The sequence below is a fragment of the Ambystoma mexicanum genome, chromosome 6q (assembly GCF_040938575.1).
Source record: "Ambystoma mexicanum isolate Mex_15411 chromosome 6q, UKY_AmexF1_1, whole genome shotgun sequence".
Taxonomy (NCBI): domain Eukaryota; kingdom Metazoa; phylum Chordata; class Amphibia; order Caudata; family Ambystomatidae; genus Ambystoma; species Ambystoma mexicanum.
This window is the reverse complement of record NC_090937.1, coordinates 768,473,744-768,501,237: the sequence shown is the minus strand read 5'-3', so window position 1 is coordinate 768,501,237 and position 27,494 is coordinate 768,473,744. Positions and strand designations below refer to the sequence as shown.

The window sequence follows — 27,494 nt, the reverse complement described above, 5'->3', positions numbered from 1 at the left end:
CGGGCTACGGTGTATGGTGATACCCAAGTATTTGAAGGAAGTCACCTGCCACTGAAGGGCCAGTGGGGGCAGGGATCCACACTCATTGCTATGTAGTGCTGCGAGGGGGTAGAGACACGACTTGTCTTTGTTTATCTGGATGCCTGTATGTTTTTGGAAGCAGTCCAGTGTCTCCAAGATGTAGGGCAGGAGGTGCTCAGGGTTATGTAGGTAGAGAAGAGTGTCATCTGCGTACATGGAGATGAGGTGTGTCACTCCATCTAGTGTGATGCCTCCCCCACCGTATTCCTGCCGTATATACGTGGCCACTGGCTCTACAGCAATGATGTATAGCATGGGGGATAAGGGGCATCCCTGTCGTGTGCCTCTGTGGAGGGCCCATCTGTCAGAGAACGTCTTGTTGGTGCGCACTCTAGCTACCGGGTGGGTGTAAAGCAATTGGGTCCATTTAAGAAAAGTGGGTCCAATGCCCATCCTAATCATGGTGGCGTATAACCATTCCCAATTAACCGAGTCAAAAGCCTTGGTGGCGTCGAGAGATGCCACTGCGTATTTCTGGGTGTCTCGCTCGGTGCAGTATATGACGTGGTGCAACCTGCGTAGATTTTCGGTGATAGAGCGCCCGGGTACATAACCTGTTTGGTCATGATGGATTAGCAGGGGGATCACTCTGCGTAATCTATTGGCGAGGAGTGCCGATAGTATTTTGCAGTCGACATTGAGCATGGAGAGTGGTCTATATGAACCGCAATCTGTCCCATCTTTGTTGGGCTTCAGTAAGGGGATAATTAATGCTTCCCTCATGGAGTCAGGGAGTGTGCCACGTTCAAAGGACTCGTTGTATACCTGTGCCAGCAGTGGGGCAAGGGTCTCCTCATATGTCTTATAGAATTCCCCAGGGAGACCATCCATGCCTGGCGCTTTCCCAGAGGGTAATGATCTAATGATTGCCTTGACTTCGTCTGGGCTAATCGGGTCTTCCAGGGCTAAGGCCAACTGTGGGTCCAGTTTGGGCAACTCTATGCAGTCTAGGGCGTCCTCGATCCCGGTGTTCAGCGAGGGCGGGGTTTTGGAGTATAGGTCCTGGTAGTACTCAGAGAAGGTTGTGTTAATTTCTGCCTGGGTGTGCACCGTAGTGCCATCCGATCTACGGATGTGGCAGATAGGGGTCCTAGGGGTTTCCCGCTTGTACAGCCAGGCCAAGAGTTTACCAGGCTTGTCTCCCAGGGCGTGTGTCCTTTCGGTGTGTTTGGCGTAGCTTAGTTTCCCCAGGGACTCCCAATGCGACAGACAGGCCTGTCTCTGCGTTATAATTTCCCGTACATGCTCTGGGGTCGGGTCTGCCTTTTTCTCTAGCACCCCTAACTTTCTTTCTGCTTCCGCCAGAGCATTCATAGTAACCCTTTGTGCCCCTCCCACTGCAGCCAACATGTCCCCCCTCATGACCACCTTATACGCCTCCCATGCGGTGCTGATGCACTCTACACTGCCTAGGTTATTAAGCCAGTATTCATCTGTGCTGTCTTGTACGTGGTCCTTGAGGGCCGCGTCCAGAAGAGCCTCTGCCCGCAGTCTCCACGTGGGAACCGGGGGTCTGGGCGGGTACACCTCCCAGGTGACCAACAAGGGTGAGTGGTCTGATAATACTCTGGGTAAGTACTGTGCCTCGCTGAAAGTGGCTTGTTGCTCCCGGCTTACCAGCATGTAGTCTAACCTTGTGTGGACGCTATGCGGCGGGGAGAAGAAGGAGTACTCTCGTCTCTCCGGACCTAGTTCCCTCCACAGATCGCAAAGTGACAACTGAGAAATCAGTTTGGATAATATCTTGGCTGGGGGGGACGGGCGGGAGTGTTTGGTGTCGGACCTATCTTTGAGAGGATCTAGGGTGCAGTTGTGGTCTCCACCCCATATCAAGCTGCTATTTACGTAGGGGCCTAATCTAGCGTACAGGGAGTGGAAGAAAGTCGTGGCGTCATGGTTAGGTGCGTAAGTGCTAATCAGGCATAGGTCTTTTCCCTCCAAGGTACCCCGCACCAGTGCCATCCTGCCCTCATTGTCTGTCTTGGTGTCCGTAACTATAAAGGGGACTGTCGGGTTAATCCATACCAGGACCCCTCTAGCGTATGAGGAGTAGGAGGATCCCACCAAGGTCCCCCGCCAACTTTTAGCTAGCGCCGTCAGTTTCTCCCCAGTTAGGTGTGTCTCCTGGAGCATGGCGATCCCTACCTTGCAGCGTCTCATGTATGCTTGGATCCTTCGCTGTTTGACATAGCTGTTCATGCCTCTGACGTTCCACGTCATCACTTTTATTCTCTCAGCCATAGTCGTGGTGGTGTTCTCTCTCCTGCCCCGGGCCTGGTCGAGGTCTCGTTAGAGGTGCTGTAGTAATAGGGTAGTCATGCGGTCTCGGTACTTTAACTTTAGGGTTCCCAACTAGGGAGCAGGTTTCTGGCTCCCCCTTCCTTAAGAAAAAACTTCCCCAACAAACAACTGGTCTGACAAGGTACTCCTCGTCGTGACTGTCCCGTTTCCGCTCCTTAGGACCAGGCATGGTCCTCGGGTGCCCTACGGGCGGGTAAACGTACCCTGTAAAAACGGAAAAAAAAACAGGCTCCAGGGGGGTCGAGGGAGTTGGAGCTTCGGTGTTCCGCGAGGAAGGATCATTTCAGCTGCTCTTGGGGTTAAGTAATTAAGCAAATTCGTTGCAGCAGTCTCCGGTAGGTGCGTCAGCGCGGCTTGCGCCTCTTGCCTTCGATGTCAGGTAATTGCTGCTCATCCATCCAGTCCCGGACCTGTTCCGGAGTGTCGAATAGATGGGCCCTGTTCTTGTGTATTACTTTTAGCCTTGCAGGATATAGGAGCATGTACTTCAAGCCTGCGGCCTTCAACCTGGCTTTGGAGTAAATGAACTGAGCTCTGTTCATCTGCACTCGGAAGGTGTAGTCGGGGTAAATAGCGATCTTGGCCGAATTCCTTAGTATCTGGCCCCCTGACCGAGAGTACGCCAGGACGACTTTGCGGTCTCTGTAGTTTAATACTTTAGCTATCATGGGCCTGGGCGGGCCTCCTGGCGGGGGTCTCCTGGCAAGCGATCTGTGAGCCCTTTCGATGGAGAACCCCTGCGATAGTTTCTCCGCGCCGATCTCCTGCAGCAGGAGGTTTTCCACGTAGTTGGTGGGGTCCGAGCCTTCGATGCCCTCCGGTAATCCGAGCAGCCGGATGTTGTTCCGGCGGGCCCTTCCTTCGGCCTCCTCCACTCTGTCCTCCAGGTTCTTGACCGTTTGCTGGAGGCTCTCAACGTCATGCAGGAGCTGGGTATTCGCTTCAGTGTTCTTGCGTGCTTGGGTCTCGAGGGCTTCAGTTCTACCAGCCAAGGAGCGGACGTCCTGGCGAAGGAGTCCCAGATCTATGGCCACAGCGTCGATTTTATTCACCATAGTTGTTTGGATTAACGTGATGGCCTCCAAAAGTTGGGAGTTGGTGGGTTCAGACGTTTCTGGCGAGGGGCTTATGTCTTTACTGGCAGTTGCCATGGTTGGGCACTCAGGGCTGGGGGGTTCGGCGGCTGTGTAAGCATCTAGGGTGGTCTGCCGCTGCTTTGACCTGGCCCCCCTTCCCGTAGACTTATCTAAGCTGGACATCCTCTCAGCTCAGCTCAGCGGGTATCAAGTGCTGCGATCGGGTGCTCCGGCCAAGGTACTTTAGAAAATTGCCAACTCACGGTTCTCCCGGTAACCAGTCCGCGCTCTGGGCTCTCCGGCGGGGTGTGTAACGTTCCGGCGCCGGTCCCCCAGGTTCACCAGGCCCCGCGAGGTGCAGTAGGTCAGCGTATAGCTTCGTCAGGCAGAGTACAGCAGAGAGGTACCCGATGGGTGTAGGTTGGTAGGCTCCCCGTGGTGGTTCCAGGAAGTCCTCCGCCAGGGCTGCACGATCGTGCGGTGTAACTAGGCCCCCACACGCTCCCCAGCCTGTAGTCGCGGCCAGGGAGCCGGGGTCGCGATGCAATTCGGGCGGGCGGATGGTATGCGCGGCTCCCGTAGCAGCGCCCACCAGGGGGGGGCGCGAGGCGGCCAGCGTCCGCACTCGATATAGTGCGCGATCTCAAGGCCCCGCTTCCGGTACTCTCTTCGCCTCCAGCCGGTCCTCGGTTACCTTCGGTCCCCACAGCAGGGCCGACAGGCCCCCTCGGCTGCTTCGGTCACCCTTTTCGCCCTCGGGCCTGGAGCACACCCAGGCCTATCGTAGTGGTCGCTTCTGAGGGGCCAGCAGGGGTACCACCTGCACCAGCTCCGCCCAGCAGCGTGGGGCGGCCTCCTCCCAAAATGCTAGGCTGACGCCGGGCTCAGCAAGTGGAGGCCGCCATTTTGGCTGCCCGTTCTGTCAGGCGCAGGATCTCCTCGACGCGGCTCCCGAGCATCTAATCTCGAATGTGGGGAGACCAGGAGGTTCCCGCCGCTGCCAGCAGCTCTTGGGGTAGTTTGCAGGCGCTGAAGATGACTTAAATGTTAGATAACAGCTTATCAGTAGCTCATTGTGCGGAGCTTGAGGAAGTCGCGTCCGCTCTACATGGCGGTTGGCCACGCCCCCCTTGTATAACATTAATTCCCATACTATTTGTATTTAGAGGTAAGGACTGGCAATCGGTTTATTTGTATATGGCCTTTTATTTTGACAAGACACCACTAGGACTGCTTTATTATTATTTTATGGTGGTAGCTTGCTCTCATCTTTAGATTTAAGATTAGATAGGTGTTTTTCAAACCCAACTTAAGTTCAATAAACACCCTTAAACTGTGGTCACTTGTGTCTGTCTTACTGTTGATACCATGACTTCCTTACAACTCCTTAGTGCCACCACACTTCCAAGATTGCGTAGAAGCAGCGATGGGCAGAATACCCAACCTAAACCTCATATACAATCTTTCATAGGCTGGGTTAGATCCAGGTAGTCTTTAAAGTGAAACTACTGCCTATGTTCCAAGTAGTCCAAGCCTAGCTTTAGCCTCAAGGCTACAAGCAAAAGATGTTGCCATGCTCTCTGCTTGGAGAGTTGCTCGAGTCTATTCAGGCTTGAGTCACAGAGACTCTGTGGGTTCTCCCAAAACTTGCTCACTTTCAGGTTAGTCAGTAGGTATTTCAAATGGGAAATCAATTTCAAGCTTTTGCCACCATCAAGAGATGTAGCAATGCGTCCCTACACTGCCCTAAACCTGATTGAGTCCATAATCTTACCCAAAAGGATACTGGACTAAACAATTTCTGCAGCCAATGGGGTAGTGCCATAATCTAAATGAACTAAGGCAGTCAGTGCACTTGCAGGTGGTAATAGCTTTGTAGTGGTTTTCCCTACCAAGTTTCTTCTCAACCTTTGCATAGCCCCATAATTCTGACCCATAGAATGCTGCTGACAAAGCCTGTTTCTAGTAAAATTCTAGTGCCGGCGATATGGGACCGCTCCCGTGACGGGTAAAGAAAGACAAAATTGTGCCAGTAAACTTTTCTAGCGTAGTGCCAGCACGGTTAGTCTGGGCCATCCATCCTGGACTTGCCTGGAATCTAACTCTGAGATAAAGCTGTTGACCTGTTCAATTAGTTCACCCTCTATCGTCAACTCAGAAAATACTTCTGAGAATGGGATCTAAAAACCAGCGACTTAGTTTTGGTTGTGTTTACTGTAAGACCAAGATCCCTACACATCCCTAAAAAGACAGAAAGGGATTGCTTTAGGGCCTGCAAAATAGTGGCAATCAAAAATGCATCGTCCTAGTAAAACAAGGCCGGGAGGTTGGTTGAGGCCAGTTTAGGACAGTCCTGGCTCCCCCTCAATAACACATATATAACTTCCTGTACATAGATGTTAAATTAAAGTGGGGCCAGGACACATCCCTGCCTAACACCTGAACCTACCCCAAAAAACTGTCTGTTCACCACCCAGACCATAATGGACACAGGCTTCCATGTCTGTATAGAGTTGTGATAATCTAGTTATCGGGTACTGGGGAACCTTCGCGCTGCCAGTACCCTCCACAGCTCTACATGGGACACGGAATCGAATGCAGTCCTCAAGTACAGAAACAACACATATAGGTGCATTTTCCATAGTACGGTATACTCTGTAGTTAGCCGGAATGTCTCTTCCACCCTTTTTATACACTGGGACAATGACAGCTTTTCGCCAAGGGCTGGGAATCGTCCCTGTAAGCAATATGGCATTAAACATTTGACAGAGCGTAGGGGCCCATGAAAGACATCTAGTCTTTAAAGAGACCTGTCAGTATTAGATCCAGCCCAGCAGCTTTGCCACACCATACCAATGGTATATAAGGCGCTATATAAGTGCAAAATAACATAACTTTGCTGAGCCAATTACATCCCCAACCTCTTTAAGAGCAATATACCGCACACCTCTATATCTGACATACAATGGGTAACAGCTAGGGGTGCAAAGAAGGTGGAGTACAAATTCGAGAAATGGGCCCTTCATTCTTCCATACCAATACAAAAGACCAATGGGTGTTCTCCTTTCAACTCGCTGTTGACAACAATTTCCAAAATAACACATTGTCCATAGAATGATAGACATTGAATAAACCTTCCCATTTCCTAGTCAGAAAATCTTTTTGTGAGAATTACCTTTTAATATTTGGCTTTTAACAGTCGCAAATTTGCTCCATCTACCCCCAATGCACCACCAATAAATTTTACGAATTCATTTTTGGAGGCTCGAAAAAAGCCACGTCGTGGTCATGAAGTCAGGGGCACAGGCATGGAGGGGTCGCAGGTACAGGAGACCTGGGTTGACACTGTCCCGGCGCCTTTGGTGCCAGGCTCATGAACAAAAGTAAACAATAACATCCAATTAAAACCAAAAAGCTTTTATTATGGACATAGCACTTCAGATGCATTAACCTTGAATATTCCATCCATTAGTGTAGTGTATTCTTCGGTGTGGCTGCTAATGGATTCACAGCTTTATAAGCTGCTCTGATCCTCAAGGCAGACGCTTTACGCTATTCTGCACTTACCAGCAGCGTAACGCTCACAGTCGCCTGCTTGCATTTGAAGACCCTGCTTCCTAGACATCCTGCTTCCTGCCAGCATACTTACCAACTGGGGGAAGCGGTTCTTACCTGTACATCTCTTCGGCGAACCGATCATTCATCTTTACACTTTCCGGAACACCGAAATCTTCATCTTGGCACCGCAGCACGACACACTCCATCGTCGACAGCAGCGCCTGCAAGGAAAAATAGAAGACCAGGTTAGACATAGAAAAAACAGTCAGTTTAAGGTTGCGCTTCGCCATACTTCGTGCTTTTCCTTAAACCATCACTTACCTGTTGTCGAATCTTACATCCGGCCGCGTCTCACAGCTGCATTGAGGCCGCATTTCCATCTAAGGGAAGAAAACATGAGAGACATTATTGCGGGCATAAGGAGCAACATTTAAAGACATTAACCAGAACTAACAGAATCACAAGAGCTCAAGAGACACTTACCAATCATAAGGAGAAGCCTAGTCGCAGCTGGTGGACTAATCCTTATCAGGGATCATGAAGGGACTAGATCCCATTCAACGTGCCCCTGCAGGACGGAGAGCTTACCTTCCATAATTGACAGGTGAGCTTTATGGGCCGGCATATGCGCACAGAAACCGTACTTTGGGGAGAAGGGTTCAAGAGGTACAACAATCACAGATTGGCGCACTCACACACACTTTATCTCCACGCAGGAGCAGTATCGCCACGTACTACCGCTCACCACTTTTCTACCGAGGGAGAGGCCTGCAAGGGGGTGAGTAAAGTTCCAGTAGGGCTGCAAATGTGCCCCAACGCCTCCGCAGAGACCAGGTGAGCGTAACAGAACGCAAAGCCTCAAAACCTCTCTGCCTGGGCGTTATGGAATCTTCAGAAACACATCAGTTAGCCCTCTTACTAGGGGAATTACGGGCTGAAGTACATGCTTCAAGACAGGAAACCAATGCATTATGGAGGGATCTTATTGTAACCAGAGAAAGAACTGACAAATTGGCAAGACAAATGCTGCAAGCACAAGCAGGACAGGTTCCACTGCCTGGAGAAACCCATTCTTCTCATTTTTCCACACCACAGCAATCCACACCGGTTCAGGTGGTTCTTCCTGGAGCAGTGCCTCTAGGCCCTCCCGAAAGCTTCATCAGCGACCCAAACAAGTTTGCTATATTTATGAACCAATGTCGCCTTCATTTCTTGGTCAGGAGCCTTTCCTAATGACTACGCCAAAGTGGCGTTTGTACTCTCGTATTCAGGAGGTAGTGCGGCGGACTGCTCTATACCTTTGGTAAATCCTTTACTTCGTATTTTTGGGAATTTCCAACATGAGATGGAGAAATTGTTTGGCCGTCATACTCAAGGACAAGCTCTGGATAACGAGTTGTCACTCAGACAAGGGAGTCAAGGTCTATTAACCTATATTGCAACCTTCAATCGTCTCGTAGCCCAGACAAACTGGCCAGAGGAGAAGAGGATTACACTCTTTTACCGGGGGTTACGTGGAGAACTTAAGGATGTGCTGGCGAAAGTGGTGAATCCCCCTGAGAGGTGTGCGGACTACATAGACCTGACAGTGCAACTCAATCATAAGTGCAACTCAATCATAGGTTGCAGAATCGGAAAATGGATCAAGCTAGATCAGAGGGACGGTCAGTTTACGCACTACCTCGTGAGAATCAGCCTAAACCACATGAACAGTCTGAGCCAATGCAAATTGGTGGATTACGAAGCCCCTTACCAAAGCAGAAAGGGAAAAAAGAAGACAACAGCTTTTCTTATATTGTGGACAAGCAGGTCACTTCCTCCGTGACTGCCTGGTAAAACCACCCAAGAAAACGGTTGAGGCAACAGACAAAACTGACGAAGAAGAAGAACAGAACTCGGGAAACGCCAATGCCCGGCAAGTGTAGGGGTCCGCTTGTCGAGCATGAAAAAGGAATCCGTGCAGACCTCACATCTAGTCCTTCCAGTGCTTTTGGTGAATCACAAGCAACCATCACAAATACATGCCTTGGAGGCATATATTGATTGTGGAGCTGTGGGTAAGTACATTGACCAAGATTTAGCTCTCCGAATAGGCCTTCCTCTCCGACAGAAGCAGAAATTGGAAAATGTCACTGCTGTGGATGGTTCTCGGCTATCATCCGGCCCGGTGATACAATACACTGAGAAAGTCAAGCTTCTGTGCAGGACGGGCATCAAGAGGACATTACTTTCATTTTCATCAGTGCTCTTCAGTTCCAGATGATATTGGGAATGCCCTGGCTGGAGACCCACAATCCTAGGATCGACTGGCGGAAACGAGTTCTGACATTTCCTCATGATTGTGCCGACACATGTTACAAAAAGGATGACACCAATCTGAAACTGAAGGAAGGAATCGTGTTGGGCCTCATCAGCTCCTTACTGCTTCAATACCAAGATTACCAGGATGTCTTCAAAAAAGAGCAAGCCAACGTTCTTCCCCCGCACAGATCCTACGATTGTCAAATACATTTTATACCCAGAGCCCAGATCCCTTGCAGCCGAATTTACGCTCTAACTAAACAGGAAAACCAGCATCTTAGAACTTAACTGGATCAGTACCTGGTGAACAGTTTGATTCGCCTGTCCAAGTCACCTGCCTCCTCGCCCTTATTCTTCGTGCCTAAAAAGGAGGGGGATTGAAGAACTTGCATCAACTATAGAGCCATCAATCAGATCACAGTAAAAAAAAAATCGATATCCCTTGCCACTTATACCAGAGCTCCTGGATCAAGCGAAACATGCTCAAATCTACACAAAACTGGATAAGAGGAGCGTACCCTCTTGTAAGAGTAAAAGACGAGTGTTAAACGGCCTTCCACACGAAGTACGGCCTCTTTCAATACCAGGTCATGCCCTTCGGGCTATATAATTCCAAGCGGCGTTCCAATTCTTTATGAATGATGTACTCCATGAACTACTGGACGTTTGCGCTCTTGTTTACATTGACAACATTCTTATCTACTCAAATTCCATGGAAGAACATGAACCGTGCAGTCTTAGAGAAGCTTCGACAACACCAATTGTATGCCAAGTTGGAAAAATGTTTTTTCCATGTAACCCAGGTCGAGTTTCTCGGTTTCATGCTCACACCACAAGGCGTACATATGGACACATGAAAGGTGGAGCAATACTCCAATGGCCCTCACCAATTTCCACGAAAGGAGTTCAAAGCGTACTCGGATTCGCCAACTTTTACCGTCAGTTTATACCTGGGTTTTCACAAATTGTACATCCAATTACCTCCTTGTTAAAGAAAAATCAAAAGTTCCATTGGACGACAGAAGCTGAAGAGGCCTTCCAGAAGTTGAAACTAGCATTCACTACAGCACCAGTCCTTCGACACCCACGACCAGACCTACCTTACATAGTTGAGACAGATGCTTCAAAGATAGCCATGGGAGCAGTCTTGTCACGACGAGCCCCTGAAACAGGACATTACACCCCGTTGCATTCTGGTCCCGCAAATCCTCAGCCCCAGAGTTGAACTTTGCAATCACAGATAAGGAATTACTGGCGATTAAAGCAGCATTCAAAGCCTGGAGACATAACCTTCTTGGGGCGAGACATACAGTCACTGTCATCACCGACCACCTAACTTGCAATACTTGAAAACCGCCAAAGCACAATCCTTGTGTGAACTTCGTTGGGCCCTCTTTCGCGGAATAAGATTTCATCATCACTTCTAGACCTGGAGTACGCAATGGGAAGGCAGACGCTTTATCACGCATGAGTGAAGAAAAAGAGGCTTTTACAGCATTCGACCCTGTGGCCATAATTCTTGAGGAAAGAATTCAAACCAGAACAGCTGCCACCACGTGTGTGGATGACCAAAGAACCAGTTTGTAATCCCTGATGGATCAATCAACACAACAGGAATGGCTGTTAAAAGGTGACCAGTATACCAACGAAGACAATCTACTGTATTTCCAAGGACAATTATATGTCCAAGACCAAGAACTGCAAAAGCAAATTATCACAAATAACCGCAATTCGTTAGTGGAAGGACACCCAGGAATAGCCAAAACTCAGGCTAAGGTAAAACAAAACTACTGGTGGCCAACCTGGCGAAAAGACATAGCCCAATTTATTGAAACCTGCGGAGTCTGTGCACAACACAGTCTCAGAAACAGAACCCTGCTGGCTTACTTCATCCCCTAGCAGTACCACCAGCACTTTGGCATACCTTATCGATGGACTTCATCACAGATCTTCCACCCTGCAATGGATACACCACCATATTAGTCGTCGTGGATTTATTCTCCAAAATGGCCCATTTCATCCCTCTGAAGTGACTCCCAACTGCGGCAACTCTCGCTTCTGTGTTCCTAGAGCAAATTGTTTGATTGCATGGATTTCCATCAATGTTAGTATCTGATCGCAAAACTCAATTTGTTTCTGCTTTTTGGAGAAAGTGTTGTACGATTGCCAAAATTGAACTCCGGTTGTCCACAATCCATCACCCTCAAACTGATGGGCAAACTGAACGAACCAACCAAACTTTAGAGCAATATCTCAGGTGTATGTTGCAACAGTCCGAGGATTCTTGGAAAAATATTCTCTGGATAGCTCAGTATGCATACAACAACTCAGTTCACACATGCACAGGACAAACTCCATTCTACACACTGCACGGAAGACATCCAAGCACATCAGTATTTGATCCACCTGATAACCTGGAAATGCCAGCCATAACAAACTTGCATAAAACCATCACTCAGGTTCTTAATGAGGAGTCAGAGCATCTGACCAAGGCTAAGGAAAGACAAAAACTGTTTGCTGATCGACATCAGAAGGAAGCTCCCGCCTACCAGATTGGAGAAAAGGTTTGGTTAGCATCCAAATATATTCCTCTGAAGGGGCCAAGAGCTTTCCGCCAAAGATACCTGGGCCCCTATACTATAAAGTCCATAATCAATCCTGTACCATGAAATTGGAGTCCATCTCGCATGAAAACGCACCCCGTATTTCATGTCTCCCTCCTCAAACCAATGAAATCCAATAAACGGCTTAGTTCTCCGCCAGAGCCCGAAGTAATAGATGGAGAACCAGAATATGAAGTTAAATCCATCTTGGACTTCAAGGTGGTTCGATCAAAATTTTATTACCTAATTGACTGGAAAGGTTACGTACCTCAAGACCGAATATGGGAACCCAGTGAACATGTCCATGCTCCGCGTTTAATCAGACAGTTCCATCGCAATAATCCCACCAAACCAGGACCGGGAGGAGAACCACCCTTGAGAGGGGCCTTGAGGGGGAAGTGCTGTCATGGTCATGAAGTCAGGGGCACAGGCATAGAGGGGGGGACATGCACAGGAGACCTGGGTGGACACTGTCCTGTGCCTTTCGCGCCAGGCTCATGAACAAAAGTAAACAAGAACATCAATTTAACACGAAAAAGGTTTTATTATGGACATAGCACTTCAGATGCATTAACCTTGAACATTCCATCCATTAAGCAGCCCCAAGTGTATTCTTGGGTGTGGCTGCTAATGGATTCACAGCTATCTAAACTGCCCTGATCCTCAAGACAGAGGCTTTGCGTTATTCTGCACTTAACAGCAGCGTAATGCTCACCGTCGCCTGCTTACCTTTGAAGACCCTGCTTCCTGGACATCGTGCTTCCTGCCAGCACACTTTCCAACTGGGGGAAGCTGTTCTTACCTGTACATCTCTTCGGCGAACCGATCATCTTTACACTTTCCGGAACACTGAAATCTTCATCTTGGCACCGCAGCACGACACGCTCCATCGTCGACAGCAGCGCCTGCAAGGAAAAATAGAAGACCAGGTTAGACATTGAAAACACAGTCAGTTTAAGGTTGTGCTTCGCCATACTTCGTGCTTTTCCTTAAAGCATCACTTACCTGCTGTCGAACCTTGCAGTAGCATCAATCTCCCATCCGGCCGCATTTCCATCTAAGGGAAGAAAATAGAAGAGACATCATTGTGGGCATAAGGAGCAACATTAAAAGACATTAAACAGAGCGAACAGAATCACAAGAGCTCAAGAGACAATTACCAATCATAAGGTTAAGCATAGTCGCAGCTGGACTGGACTAATCCTTATCAGGGATCAGTGAAGGAACTAGATCCCATTCAACGCACCCCTGCCAGAAGTAGCAGGACGGAGAGCTTACTTTCCATAATTCACAAGTGAGCTTTATTGGCCGGCGTATGCTCACAGAAACCGTACTTTGGGGAGAAGGGTTCGAGAGGTACAACAATCACAGATTGGCGCACACACACTGTTATCGCCACGCAGGAGCAGTATCACCACGTACCACCGCTCACTGCTTTTCTACTGAGGGAAGAGGCCTGAAAGGGGGTGAGTCAAGTTCAGGGAGGGCTGCAACTATGCACCAACGCCTCCGCAGAGATCAGGTGAGCGTAAGAATCATACCATCCCGCCTTGCCCACAGCTGTTCACGATATTGCTACGGAAGGGACCGAAACATACAATAAGATATTGCTTTTGAGTTTTTCGAACTCTCACAGAATTGCAGCATCCTCACTTCACGGATTACAGATAAATTCTTTGTTATCCAGGATTGTGGCATACATTTTCTGCTTAAACTCGGGAGATGTAAATTTAGCCCTTACGGGCATTGCCCTCAACCAAAGGAAAACGTCTACATGTGCCTACACCAGTTGTTACGAGTGAAAAGTTACTTATTTGTAAGACCAGTTCTCCATCATTTATATCGTACTTCAAATCATAAACATTAGACTTCCCTGTTCTTCAGAAAAGTCCAGGATTCACAAAAGAAGAGGAGATTATTGCCTAACCCATGCTGCACACACATTGGACTCCACCATCTCATTAAGAAAAACACATTTTAATTATGTATTTATTTACTTTACTTATAGTTCCAAAACAAAACTAGCCCAGAGGCATCAGAGCACTCACAAAGACAAACAACAAATACACAATCATTGTGTCCATCACCAATGACAACGTACCTGGAGACTTGGGCATTCCAACAGACTACACGGGCAAAAAAAATATGTTTTCAGGATTCGTTTAAACAAGGCCAACGAGCTACAGGCCCTCAGGTCAGGTTGTAAGGTGTTCCACAGTTTGGGTGCTGCAACATAAAAAGCACTCTGGCCAATTTGGCCCTTGGCACAAACAGCACGTTGGTAGAATTGCATCTTGATATCCTCCGGATGGGTAGCCAGGAAATTCTTTCAGATAGATAACCAGGACTCTTGCCCAATATGCTTAATTAAGTATTCTGAAGGAGATCCAAGCTTCAACTGGAAGCCAATGTAATGCTTGTCTGGCTTCAGAAATATGCTCTCTTATTCCTAGACATACAACCATAAGCACTGCGCTGTTTTGGACAACTTCAATTTCACCTTTATCAAGTCTGTATAGCAAACTGCTGCAATAGTCCAACTTGATTCCGAAAATTGCTCTTGCCACAACCATGAAGCTCTTCTTCGTTAGAAATGGACGCAATTGACTCAATAGTTTGAGATAGTAGTGTGAGAAACCTGAAGTTGTCTCACCCGCTAGTCCCCGGGAATCTGTCATTCAGGTGGCCAGGACACAGCCATCACTTTTTTATCCAGTTCCTGGGTTGGACCAGTGCAGGAGAATCACTTGGGTGAGGGGCCTGCGGGGAGTGGGACACCAGATTGCGAGACAAGGTATCCCCTTCCCTGTAACAGCTGTATCCCATCCTACAAGGTAGGATACTTAGGAACTCAGCCCCCCCCCTTCACAACACAAACACTTTCTCACAAACAGCTTGCTATGAGAGAAAACAGACTAACACCTGAGCCGTATACCTGGCCTGTCCCAATACGATAGTCAGGCAGGGTCAGGCAATTACTGACCATCGCACACACCTGACTTCCATTACAATTCCCCACACTGAAAAAAGGCGGGGAACAAGAGCAAACTCTGAGTGAGGCACAGTACATGAGGAAGCAGCTGTTCCAAGATGGCAGTTGAACACGAGGCGAAAGACGGTAAAACAGAAGGGGATCACAAAGAGGAAGTGCCGTTGACCTTTTCAACAAGGTACCAGTACTTTCACGAAACCTCGAGAACAGAAATCGTAAGACCAGGAAATCAGGCTGAAGAATCATGCATTGTGTGTCGGAGGTGCCTGGGGATCTCCCGCGTCGTTAATTACGGCAGGGAAAATCATCTGCTGCCGTGGTACTGTCCTTGGCTCCTACAACAAAGCAACGCCAGTGAAATCAACACAACTGGTGGAGGCCGATACCAGACTGGTCTGTGTTGAAGTCAATGTTGCAAGCAGAAACATTATATTCTGAATGCTGAAGCGAACAGTGTATGAAGCGCAAGTGATAACCAACACAAGTAAAATTGAACAGATGAGTGATTGAATTTTGAAACCAAGATATGATACCTTAGACAAGAGTCTGTGTGCCTGCTCATTTGAAAGTCTCTGTATGGTATCCAACTGAGAGGTGGCAAAGGCGTGACCAAGGATTGTTAATCGAAGTAGTCCTGCAACGGGACAAGCAAACTCCTGTGCACAATCCAAAGATCCTCGATGTTAATAGAGTAAAGAAAGTTGATGTTAGGCAAGATTGAATGCAGTATCCTTTGGGTGCACTACAACAACCCAACCTTTGGCATAAGTCCGTACTACACAGGTTGGTAGCGTGTGGAGCAGCCAGGCTTATCTCAAGAGGGGTCAATGTCAGCTGTAGGGGAGTTACACAGAGATTCACAGTGACAAATATTCAAATAAACTCTTACACACAAGGTTTCTTGATTAACCAATTATTAATTTATCAGTCAGTTATAATAAGCCTTCTTCAGAAGGGTGCAATATAAAGCACCACACAAATGCACTGCAAACATACACACTCTTAGTTATCTAAATCAGCAAATACTCATTTGGGGTGGCACAGGCACTACCTACACTCTGAGGTGACTTCAATAGCTAGGGTGCTGTTGGCATTCATATATCACTGTTGCATTTAAAATATTCTTGGGCGCAGTGTTAAAGAGAAGCGAGTTCAGAATAAAACAAGTATTCATAGTTATTCTTAAGTAGGTAAGTACTTTCAAAACAATCCCCCAATGCAAAGTCAGTTAACCCTTTCCTGGGAGGAAGGCAAAACAAATAAGCAAAAAAGAGGAGTCATTCAGGGAGCCTAGGCTAGCCAAGGTTAAGTTAGCAAAAATCAAGGTGAACTGAAGCACTTCTTGCAGGTAAGTAGCAAGTCTTTTCCAATGTTTAAAATGTCTTTGTAGAATAAGTAGGGTCACAAGCTGGTTAGGCTTGTGAAGTAAAGAAGCTGACAGCAACTCGACACAGGCAACAAAGCAATACACAACAAGAGGTAAGTTTGCTTAGACTGTACAGTAGCTTTAGGTTGAAGAAAAAGTGCAGCAGACGACTTCTGTTCCTGTGCAGCTCTCGCTGTTCCTGGGCCTCAGTCGTGGGGACAAGAGGCAGCGTTAGGAAGAATTCTCAGAAATGTGCTAATTGCCTCCACCTTAGAAACCCCCAGCAACTTTTCTGGATTTTGAAGACTTGATTTTTTTTTTTAACCTGGAGAGAGCAAGACTCTTTTTTCACACTCTCCAATGTATTTTAATGTGATTTTTAAACACGGTTTCTTTTGTTTATAGAGCCTGACAAACTTCATAGGAATCATCTTTTACATTGTGTCACACAGTACCTTCAGTGCAGTGGCACAGGGAAGTCTTCCAGATTTACCAAAGGTTTAAATACCTTCTCTGGGATAAACTACTGTTTCCCAGAGCAGTAAAGTGAAATTGACTTTACTTTACATTTGTTGCTTTCTAGTCCCAGTACACAATATCTTACAATAGGGTGTTGGAGGGGTTACCTAGTATCCCCTTTGTCTAGCTTCTCATGTAACATTTTAATGTTACCCTTTCCTCACTGAATGGCTGGTGACAGTGGTTTACATTTTACTACCCTTATGGGATTTTACCGCAGGCTGCATTGGAAGCCACGGTAAAGAACCCATGGGTGCCATTTTTGTCAAAATGGCCCTGGTCTTCTTTTTTCGCCATTTCTTTGTGGACAGGTCCTTCTTGAGATTTACTCTGTGCGCCAAACCCAGTTTCGTCCCTTTGTTTGTTTAGTCTTTGGCGGGCTTCACGAGTGAAACACGCCTCTGTCTCCAGGGTGTCTGTGTTCAGCAAGAAGTGAGGGAAGAGCCCGACACTCTCTGTGCTTAGTCTCCTAGGAGACCCAAATGCACTCTGTCGTGATTGGCCAGCTGACTGACTGGCAAGGACAGCCATCCTGCTGGGTGACTGACAGCTCGGCTGGAATGAATGGGAGAGAACTGAAAAAAAGGCAAGGCTTTTGGCTTGGAAGGCAGAGTCGACCACTGGACGAAGGAACCGAAGAAGAACTTGAGGAGGACGTCTGCTGCAACTCCTGGAACATTGGTTTGTCCTGTGAAGCACTGCTGCTGTGTTGAAACTCCAACTTCATATCGACAGATAAGCCCCTGCAAGGACTACTACTCCCATTAAATTGGTTGGACCAGTCAACTCTAAAGTAAGCCACCTGGACATTCTCTCAGAGCTGGCTGACTTTCCACAGCGTTGCTGCTGGAAACCGAAATGCCAATGAGAGGAACACCAGATTGTGCGCGTTGCTTTTAAGCTGGCCAAGAACACCAGGAAGATCCTCCGGACTCCAAGGAAGCAGGACTGACCAAGCCTGAGGCCCCTCAACTCAGTGTGTGTCCCCCAGAAGCAAGGAAAGCCCATCTCGACAGCCAAGAACCGAAGTGATGCTATTTGCGGTAGACGTGAGGAGCTGAAACACCAAACAGCCACTGGTTTGAAGATTGTCAGTTGCGAGCGGTGACCATCCCATTGCAGCGCAGGAGTCCCCGGAAGTGCTCCCTCTAGTCCCCACGACTAAGGCCCAGGAACAGAGCTGCTCAGGAACAGAAGTCATCTGCTGCACTTTTTCTTCAAAGGTACTGTAAAAGTCTGAGAGAACTTACCTCTTGCTGTAGAGTTGCTTGCATCTTCTACTACTCACAAGTCTAACAGCTTGCGGCCCTACATTGATTCGGCAAAGAAGTGCTTCAGCTCATATAGACTCTTGTCCATTGACTTAGGCTTAGCCTGTTCCACTGAATGACTCTTATTGGGGGATCTGAAAGTATTTGCCTGCTTAAGAATGTTTGTGGTCTCTTGTATGTTCTAATAACCTTTTCATTTGACTTACCCCTAAATGATTCTAAATACAACAGTGCTACATTAATGTCCCCAGCACCCTAGCTATTGCAGTCACCTAAGAGTGTAGGTTGCGTCTGTGGGTCATCCCAAAAGGATGCTGACTGATTTAGAGCTATTAGGAGTATGTATTTTGTGAAGTATATTTGAGTGTTACTGTTATATTGCTCCCTTCTGAAGAAGGCTTACTCTAACTGACAAGTTAATACTTGTTTATTCAAGAAACCTTGTGTGTAAGAGTTTATTTGAATACTTGTCACTGTGAATATCTGTGTAACTCCTACAGCTCACATTGACCCTCACTTCAGATAAGCCTGGCTGCTCAATCGCACTACAAACTTGTGTAGAACCGACTTATACCAAAGTGTAACGCTCACCTGGTATCCACAGGGACGTCACTCAGCCTGTTCTGACCTCTTACGACCTCAAACCCTTCCCTGGAGTCTACTCGACTGGAGACTGGGCCTGAAACACATGATTGGTAGAGTTTAACTCCCTATTGTCTCTGTGTGCTTGAACCCCTTCTTCCCCGGGGTCCAACCCCTCCCTTTGATCCACAGCTCACCTTGTTTTCTTGGAAAGTGTGCTTGCCGTCCTGCTTTCAGCGCAGGGGCGCGTTGATTGATGCGGGCTCGTTGCTGCCTAGTTACTTCACTGGCAAGAGTCTGACAGGTAAGTATAATGAGTCTTTTGAACAGTTCTCTCACTTCGTTCCTTTCCTTCCTTAGATGATGGCCGGCGTCTGGGGATGGCGACATGCTGCTGAGATGAGTAGCGCTGAAGGTGAGTGAGAGCGCGATGCGCGATGCAACCCTTTCGTATTTGTATTGAACTGAGTTCTTTTTCTGTGTCTTTTAGGTGCTGCGATGTTTTCAGCGTGGATGCCGGTTATGAAGAAGAAATGCGGTGATTAAGCGCGGTATGCTGCGCCTCTAGATGTTTCCACGCTAACCTGGAGTGTCTTTTCCCTCTTGCAGATGGATGAGAAGTTCCGGAGACAGAGTTCCCCCAGAGCGGCTGGGATTCAGGTAAGCGTTTGAGGCTCATACAGTCTTTAAAAAATAAGCGAAGATTTGTAGAATGCTTACTAATGCCTTTTTTCTGTTCTTTTCCCTTTTCCTTAGGAAGCGGCATGCCGGGATGGGAATGACACCGCCGAAGATGCCCGCAGAACAGAAGGAGCGATGAATGATGGGCAGAAGCGCCGCAAGGTAAGGCTGTTCCTAACTGTGTTCTTGTAGGAGCTGAGCGCAGACGAAAGATGCAGGCCTACTGGAGACCGATCCGCACACGGTGAGTGTCACGCTGCAGGTGCAGAAAACACAAAGCATGTTTCCAAGCCTGGGTGTGGCTTAAATAGTCTCTGGGTATCCCAGGTGTCTCTGGGCTGAACCACACCCAAAAGACAAGATTGCACATGCAGTTCTGGGAACCGAAATATGTGGGTGCATCCATCTTGTCCCCATCAATGCACAAGTCCAATCCCCAATGTTATCCTATGGGAGGGAGTGAGTGTGGTGCCACAAGCGCCAAGTCTGATTCCAAGTGGGTCTTTGGAGGGATGGAGAGGCCCTTCAGGGCCATGTAGGTGATCGTGGCCTGGCTCCAGCCTGACATCTTGGAGGGCTGGGGACATGAGGGGCAGGAATCATGACACAAAGGTTGGGTTCCTATTGCCAGGAGGTCAGGGTTGTTGTAGTGCACCCACAGGGTACTGCATACAATCTTGCCTAACCACCATAGGTATTCTAAAGTTTCTACAACTGCGTTTTATTATCTAAAGAATACTCCAAAGTGATCTTGTATTATCTTACTGTTTTTAAAGTACTTACTTGACTTGTGAATTATCAATCACCTCTGCCTTGGGGGCGTGGCTTGGAAGCCATGTGAGAGGACGCGCTCTTGGGAGAGCTCCCGGAGATCCTACATTCATCCTGTGCAATAGTGCATTGGCACTAACTCCCGCAGGCCAGAAACGAGAGTACCTGTCCATGAATATGAGCTGCACAACTATGGAAGAGCTGAAACCTCCACAAGCCCGGCAACGGTAGATAAATGCCATCGAAGTTCCTGGAGTCGCGGACCGGACGGAGTGAAAATGGCGGCCACACCGGACAATGGAGGGGACACAAACGCGTTGAAAGGAACACCCTCGCGGTGATCGGCGGCGACGTGGGCGGTGCAGGCCGTGGAGATACAGATAAGCCTTTGGGAGAGCGTCAGCGCGTCTCTGTGGGCACCGATGACCTAACGCGGGCCTGGGAAATGGTCGGCGACGGTCGGCGGTCGGCACTAGGACCCGCCTGAGCTGACTGGTGCAACGGATTACGTGCTTTGGCCCTGACCTTTGGGGGACACTCGAATAGTGGCTGATCCTACGACGGGGTCGCGTGTATGGGCCCACGGCTTACAGCGGCTGTGGAATGGCGAATAAGGCCGTCAGACAGAGAGCAGAACAGCCCACATTGGACGAGTTTACCAAGACACCGACGGGCCCAGAGAGTGCTCGGACCAAGGAGAAGCCACCCATGGCCGCGGCAAGCAGCAATCAGGACGTGCTAGCTGCTCTCGCTGAACTGAAAGCGGACTTGAAAAGCGCTTGGGAGGCCAAGCTTGAAATGGTGGTGGCGGACCTGAAAACAGTGCTCGACCTCAAAGTCGGAGAAGTTCGGGAGGAGGTGAACCTACTTCGACAGGATGTGAAGGCCCTATCGGAGCGCACAGAGAGTCTGGAAAAGGAGGGCAGCGCCAACACGGCAGATTGTGCCTCACACAAGGCCGACCTGCATATTTTGGAACAGAAAGTACGCAACTTGGAGAACAGGGCCGAAGAAGCGGAGGGGCGCGCCCGAAGGAACAATATCCGTGTTGTGGGCATCCCGGAAGGATTGGAGGGTCATAATCCCACGGACTTCATTGAAAATATGTTGCTCCAAGAGATCACCGGGGGTGCGCTGTCGCAGGGTTTTGCGGTGGAGCGAGCACATAGAGCATTGGCTAGGAGGCCTCCGCCGGGCGGTCCGCCCAGGCCAATGATAGCCAAAATCCTCAACTACCGTGACCGGGAAAGGATTTTAGAGCATTTTCGTAAAGGAGGAACCATCAAAAGGGGGGAGGCCACTATAACGGCCTACCCAGACTACACCATGATGGTGCAGAGGAGTCGGATGAACTTCGGGGCGGTCAAGAGAAGATTGAGAGAGGCAGGGAAGAAATATATGCTCCTCTACCCGGCCAAATTAAAGGTGATCCACAATAATAGATCCCTGTTTTTTGAGTCACCGGAGGAAGCCATGGGTTGGCTGGACATGCAGGGCAGCCCCCAGGAGTCGGAGGTCCGGGCGGATGAAGGTGGCAATGAGAGATAAGTGCTCTACGACGAGAGAGGGTGTTGCCGGAGACTATGGGACTTGACTATAGTTATTGCTATGGCCTGGGGAGGTCGGGCCTGGAACTGGATGTTAAATGCACTGTTTGCACTGTAATTGTTGTCGTACATGGGAGCCTTTCGGGGCTGGTCCATTCACCCCCGTTTAGTATTTCTTAGTTAAGTGGCCGCTAGGGCGACTTTACCCTACTGGGCTCTGTGTGTAACAGCCGGAACTAGATGTGGGGGGGCCTGAGTTCCCGGGATGGAGCTGGGCAACAGTTGGGGAGGGAGTTGGGGGGGAGGGGATGGGCAGGGGGAATGGGGGGTGTGGGGGCAGTTGGGGTGTACATAGTGTTGGGAGGTTTGAATGGGATCGCGAGCCCTGAGGGAAGATTTTGGATGAGACTTCTGGATAGCATGAACGAGCAGGGATGGTCGGGGGGGAGAGTGCAAGATATCAGTACATCATGGGGGAGCTAAAATTGTTAACATGGAACGTCAGGGGCCTCAATAGCTATCTTAAACGGAACAAAGTTATGTTGTACTTGAGGCGACAAAAGATAGACGTCGCATTACTGCAAGAGACGCATTTGACCCGAGACAAATTAGAGCTGGTGAAGAAAAAGTGGGGTGGAACGGTGGTAGGATCCGCGTACTCAGCTTATGCTAGAGGCGTGCTGATCTGGGTGGCGCCGCATGTCCCGTTTCAACTGCAGCAGGAACGTGTGGATACTGAGGGGCGTCTGGCTATGGTGAGAGGGGTAGTCGAGAACAGAGAGATGTGTGTAGTGAACACGTATGCCCCGAACCAGGGCACGGCAGAGTACTTCCGGACCATGAGTACCAACTTGAGTTGGTGTGTGGGGAGTGCGGTGTTCTGGGGAGGGGATTTCAACTGTGTGTTGAACCCGGGGATGGACAGATCCGACGATAAGGTGATTAGGCCCGCCCCGGCAGCCCGGGTGCTGCGGACGCTGCTGCGGGACTTTGAGCTCGATGACGTGTGGAGGACCAAGCACCCCAATGAGAGACAGTACTCGCATTACTCGGCCCCGCAGCGGTTGCACACTAGGCTAGACTATATTTTTGCCACGTCGGACGTCTTGGGGGATGTGTCTAGTGCGGAATATAGAGCGAGGGTCCTCTCGGACCACTCGCCTATGGTGGTGGGATGGCAATATGGCCGCCCCAGAGCGCGGATCCCGACGTGGCGCCTGCGCGCAGAGGCGCTTAAAGACCAGGCTTTTAGGGAAGACATGCGGGAGGAAATAGTTAGCTATTTCGATACCAACACTGGCAGCGTTGACTCGGCGGGAACTCTGTGGGAGGCCTTTAAGGTTGTGGTACGAGGGGTGGCGATTGCTAAATCGAAAGGTTTGCAGAATGGGGCCCTGGTCGATTTACAGAAGGCGGAGAGAGAGCTGGAAAAGGTGCTGAAGAGCGAGCATATAGATAACGAACTGGTGCTTAAACTGCAGCAGCAGTGTACAGAACATTGGGGGAGGCTCTGTAATCTAAATTACAAAAAGTATATTGAAAGGCAACATGCGGGAGGAGATAAAACGGGTCGTCTTTTGGCATGGTTATATAAAAGAGAAACCCCGAGGCCCCCGATTAGGACAATAATTAGAGAGGATGGGGAGCAGATAGATACCCAGGAGGGTGTCAATGAGGAATTCGTAAATTACTATAAAGCATTGTATGGGGATCCGGGTGGCGGCGACCGGGAGGAAATGTTGGAGACCCTGCAAGATATCGGGCTGCCCAGGATGAGCACGGAGGAGAGAGAGGAACTAGATGCCCCAATAACACTAGGGGAGTTGGAGGCGGTCGTCCGGCAGCTACCCACTAGCAAGACCCCAGGAACGGACGGCCTGCCCAGTGAATTTTATAAAACTTTTGGAGCGGAAGTACTCCCCCCGATGCTTGATATGCTTAATGAGGCGTTCGAGAAGGGGAGGTTGCCGGAATCGCTCAGGGAAGCGATTATTATACCGCTCCCTAAGCCTAATAAACCCGGGCATAGTTGTGGGTCGTACAGACCAATATCTATGCTGAATCAGGACAGCAAAATACTAACGGCTGTCCTGGCCAACAGACTGCGGAGGGTGATAGGCAAACTGGTACACCCGGACCAAACGGGATATGTCCCGGGGAGAAACATTGCCCAAAACCATAGACGACTCCACCGGGTGATTGAAATGGGATCTAACAGTGATGGGGAAATGGCGATAGTGTCGTTGGACGCTGTTAAAGCCTTCGACTCGGTTAATTGGAAGTGGCTGCTGGCGGCCTTGAGAGAATACGGACTGGGACCAGGATATATTAGATGGGCGGAGCTGCTGTACAGCGCTCCGCTGGCTAGAGTTCGGACGGGCTTGATTATATCCGAGAGATGGCAGCTTAGTAGAGGCACTAGACAGGGGTGTCCTTGGTCCCCGATGTTGTATATCTTGGCCCTGGAGCCTCTGGCACTGTACTTGCGGCAGCAGTATGATATCGTGGGCATTGAGGTGGGGGGAGAAAACCATCTGATATCCCTGTATGCGGATGACTTGTTATTGTACTTGAGTCACCCGGAGGAGAATTTACAATATATCCTGGACGTGATGGGGAGATATGCGAGGTTATCGGGCATAGCGGTCAACCCCCAGAAATCGCACATTTTCCCGTTGGGCTGCTATAGGGGTGTTCCCACGGAGCGGCTGCCGGTGCTCCAGGTGCCCTGGTCAGTCAATACATTCCGTTACCTGGGAATAGATATCTACCACACGGTGGAGGAAGAATACAAGCGCAACACAGAGATGGCTGTTGAGAAGATACGCGCATGTATGAGCTTTTGGCAGAAGTTGCCCCTAGCGATGATGGGGCGTGGGGCGATGATCAAGATGGTAGTTCTGCCTAGGCTGCTACATTACTTTAGCAACATCCCATACATGATCCCTAAGGGTTTCTTCACTAAAATAAATGGGGTTTGCAGAGAGTTTCTGTGGCATGGTACTCGTAACAGAGTAGCGCTCTGGAAGTTACAGAACTTTCATGAAAAGGGGGGAGTCAAACTCCCAAACTTTGAGGCGTATTACATAGCGAGCCAACTACAGTTTGTGTCTAAATGGCTGTCCGACGAAGAGACCCCAGAACTCAGACTATTCGGGCAAGATTGTGCCCCATTTTTCTTAAAGGAGGTCATTTGGTTGCCCGAGGCTGTCACGAGAAGGTACCCGGCGATGGTGAAGCTGGGGTGGAAGGTGTGGAGACGGGCATGTACAATGATGGGTGACCCACTGCCGTGTTCTCCGCAAATTCCACTGGTTGCCCTGGCGGGGGTGGATGGACAGCTGAGGGAGATTATTAGGACCTACTGGGAATCGGTGGGGTTGGTGACATTGGGCGATGTGTGGCAGGAGGGTGCTATTAAGGGGTTTGTGGAACTTAGCGAGGAGATTGGATTGCACGAAGGCCAATATGTTACATACCACAGATTGGGGAAGAAAATTCGGGAACTGTGGCCTGAGAATATCATGGCAGACGAATCGGAGGTTACGATGGCGGGGATATATGACACAACGGAAGGGGGACATGAAATTTCTAGGCTGTATGAGATGGTGATGTCGAAAGTTGGGAAGGAACTGACATGCCTACGATTGGAATGGGAGAGTGAGGTGGGGATCGAAATGGGAGATGGGATGTGGGAACGGGCTTTGGGGTACCACAGGAAAGTGTCTCGAAATGCCAGACTGCAGCAAATACAACTGTACGTCACGCACAGAGCGTACATGACCCCTCTGAGGATATCCAAATTTCGGAATGCAGGCAGACAGGCGTGCCCCAAATGCGACGAAGAAAATGCGGACATGACGCATATGTTTTGGGCGTGCCCAGTGATTGAGGGGTTCTGGAGGGAGGCGGCGCGCAAGCTGAGAGAGAGAGGGGTCACGTTTGCCATAGACACCGCCTGGGCATGCCTTCTGGGTGGGTTTCCCAGACCTCGGCAGCAGAAACATGTAAGCAAACTGAAAGACTTAGCGTATGTGCTGGCCAAACGACGAATAGCCATGGGCTGGAAAAAATGTAGCAAGCCACGGGTTGAGGTGTGGTGGAATGACCTACAGAAATGGGCGGAGGCTGAGACAGCGGTGTGGCAAGAGGCGAGTTGTATGTCTTGGGAGGAGGAACTGGGCTCTTTGATGGCATGGAAGACATTGATATCCTGCATATTCGGGACAGGGGTGTTGGGAGATCCAGATGATGACGATGCTCGCTCATGTGCAACAGAAGCGGAACAAGACATGGAAAATGGCTCGCGAGGGGGGAGGGATCAGGGGAGTAGTGCGCACTAATGGTTAAATGTTTATTGGAATATTGTCTATTGCACTGCTGTTTGGTTTGTATCGTTGTTTGTGTTGAAAAATCAATAAAAATCTATTTAAAAAAAAAAAAAATCAATCACCTCTGCCTTGGTCCATATGATAAATACCTATTTACTTTATAGAAATCCTAAGGCCATCAGTGTATTCTTGCATTAAGTGTATGCTCTGAGTTCTTTATACCTCACTACATCCCTTCTCCCTCATTAGAGTAAGGCTGATTGCTCGCCATTCTACCAAACCGCTGCATGGTTCAGGCCTAAACTAAGAAGTGCGGCCCTGTTCACCTAAGGTGGGCTTTTCCAAGTTCTGTCACAGAAAGCAACTTGAGCAAAACACCCTAATACCAATCAACAAGCGACAGAAGTATAACCAGAATGTCTAGTAATATTCCAAACTTAAGCTATATACAGAATTGATAATGGAAATTAATGTATGTGTGTGACAAAGAGGGATATTCGTGCAGGTAGGTTAAGTTTGAGTTCTGCAGACAAGCTGTAGGTTATCGTGTAACAATGTGGTTACTTCCCCTGCATATTCTTGGGACCACTTTTAATTCATCTATTTAAATAAATACTTTTTGAGCAGATGACCTGTTTTGTTCCACATAATTGTGGGGTGGGGCTGTATATTCAGCGGCATGTGATCGGGGTACCAACTTAATGATCAACCCAAATATTAACATATTAATCAATATATAGCTTAAGGCATTGTGAACCCCTATCCTCATCTCATAGCCATAGATTACAATGTATATCTTGTCGGAAGTTTACAACATGTGTGCCTGCTGATACACTCACTGAGATCCCTGGAACTTACTTTTGTTATAGGTTGTTTTGTGGATTATTGTATTTCTGTTTACTAGAAAATAAAAAAGGATCCTTTGCTAGATGCCTGTAAGGCAGTGGCGCTGGGCAAAATAATCTTTATTCAAACTAAAGAATGTCAAGAGGGCTGAGCAAGAAACGGGCATATATATTGGATTGGCTAAACTAGAAAGGCAGCAAAGCTAGAGGGCAATAATTGTCAAGGGGCATATATTACCCAGCCTCACTGAATTCCTTTTGCACATATAAACCAGAATACTGCTCGTTTCTCTTATAGAAAGAGAAAAAGTGGCTACAACAATAAATATCAGTTTAGCAACTCAAAGCTTATATTGGCTCTATCAAAAACAAAGCATGCATCACTCGGAGAACAAAGTGCTCTGCTTCAATTGTGTGTAGGCGGATTCATTCTCCTCCTATGCGGCTGTAAGCATCCATAAGATTATTTAGGATTGTGCAGCTTTCCGTACTCTTTCTAGCTCAGCCAACTTCCTTTCAAGTTGCTCAGCTGCATTACTACTGCTCCAAATGGCTATTAAACACCCACTGTTACTTTATCCAAAATCCATTGATAGAAAATGTATGACTGAGGACCTAAATAAAAAAGAATACAAATTGTTGATGATTACAGGAGCACCTGATGTCATG

General features: G+C 48.6%; 1 protein-coding gene across 2 annotated transcripts in view; it reads right to left on the bottom strand.

The window, feature by feature from the left end:
• TMEM131L (transmembrane 131 like) overlaps positions 1 to 27,494 on the bottom strand; it is a 909,664-nt gene that overhangs the window by 173,058 nt on the left and 709,112 nt on the right. The window lies entirely within an intron of this gene.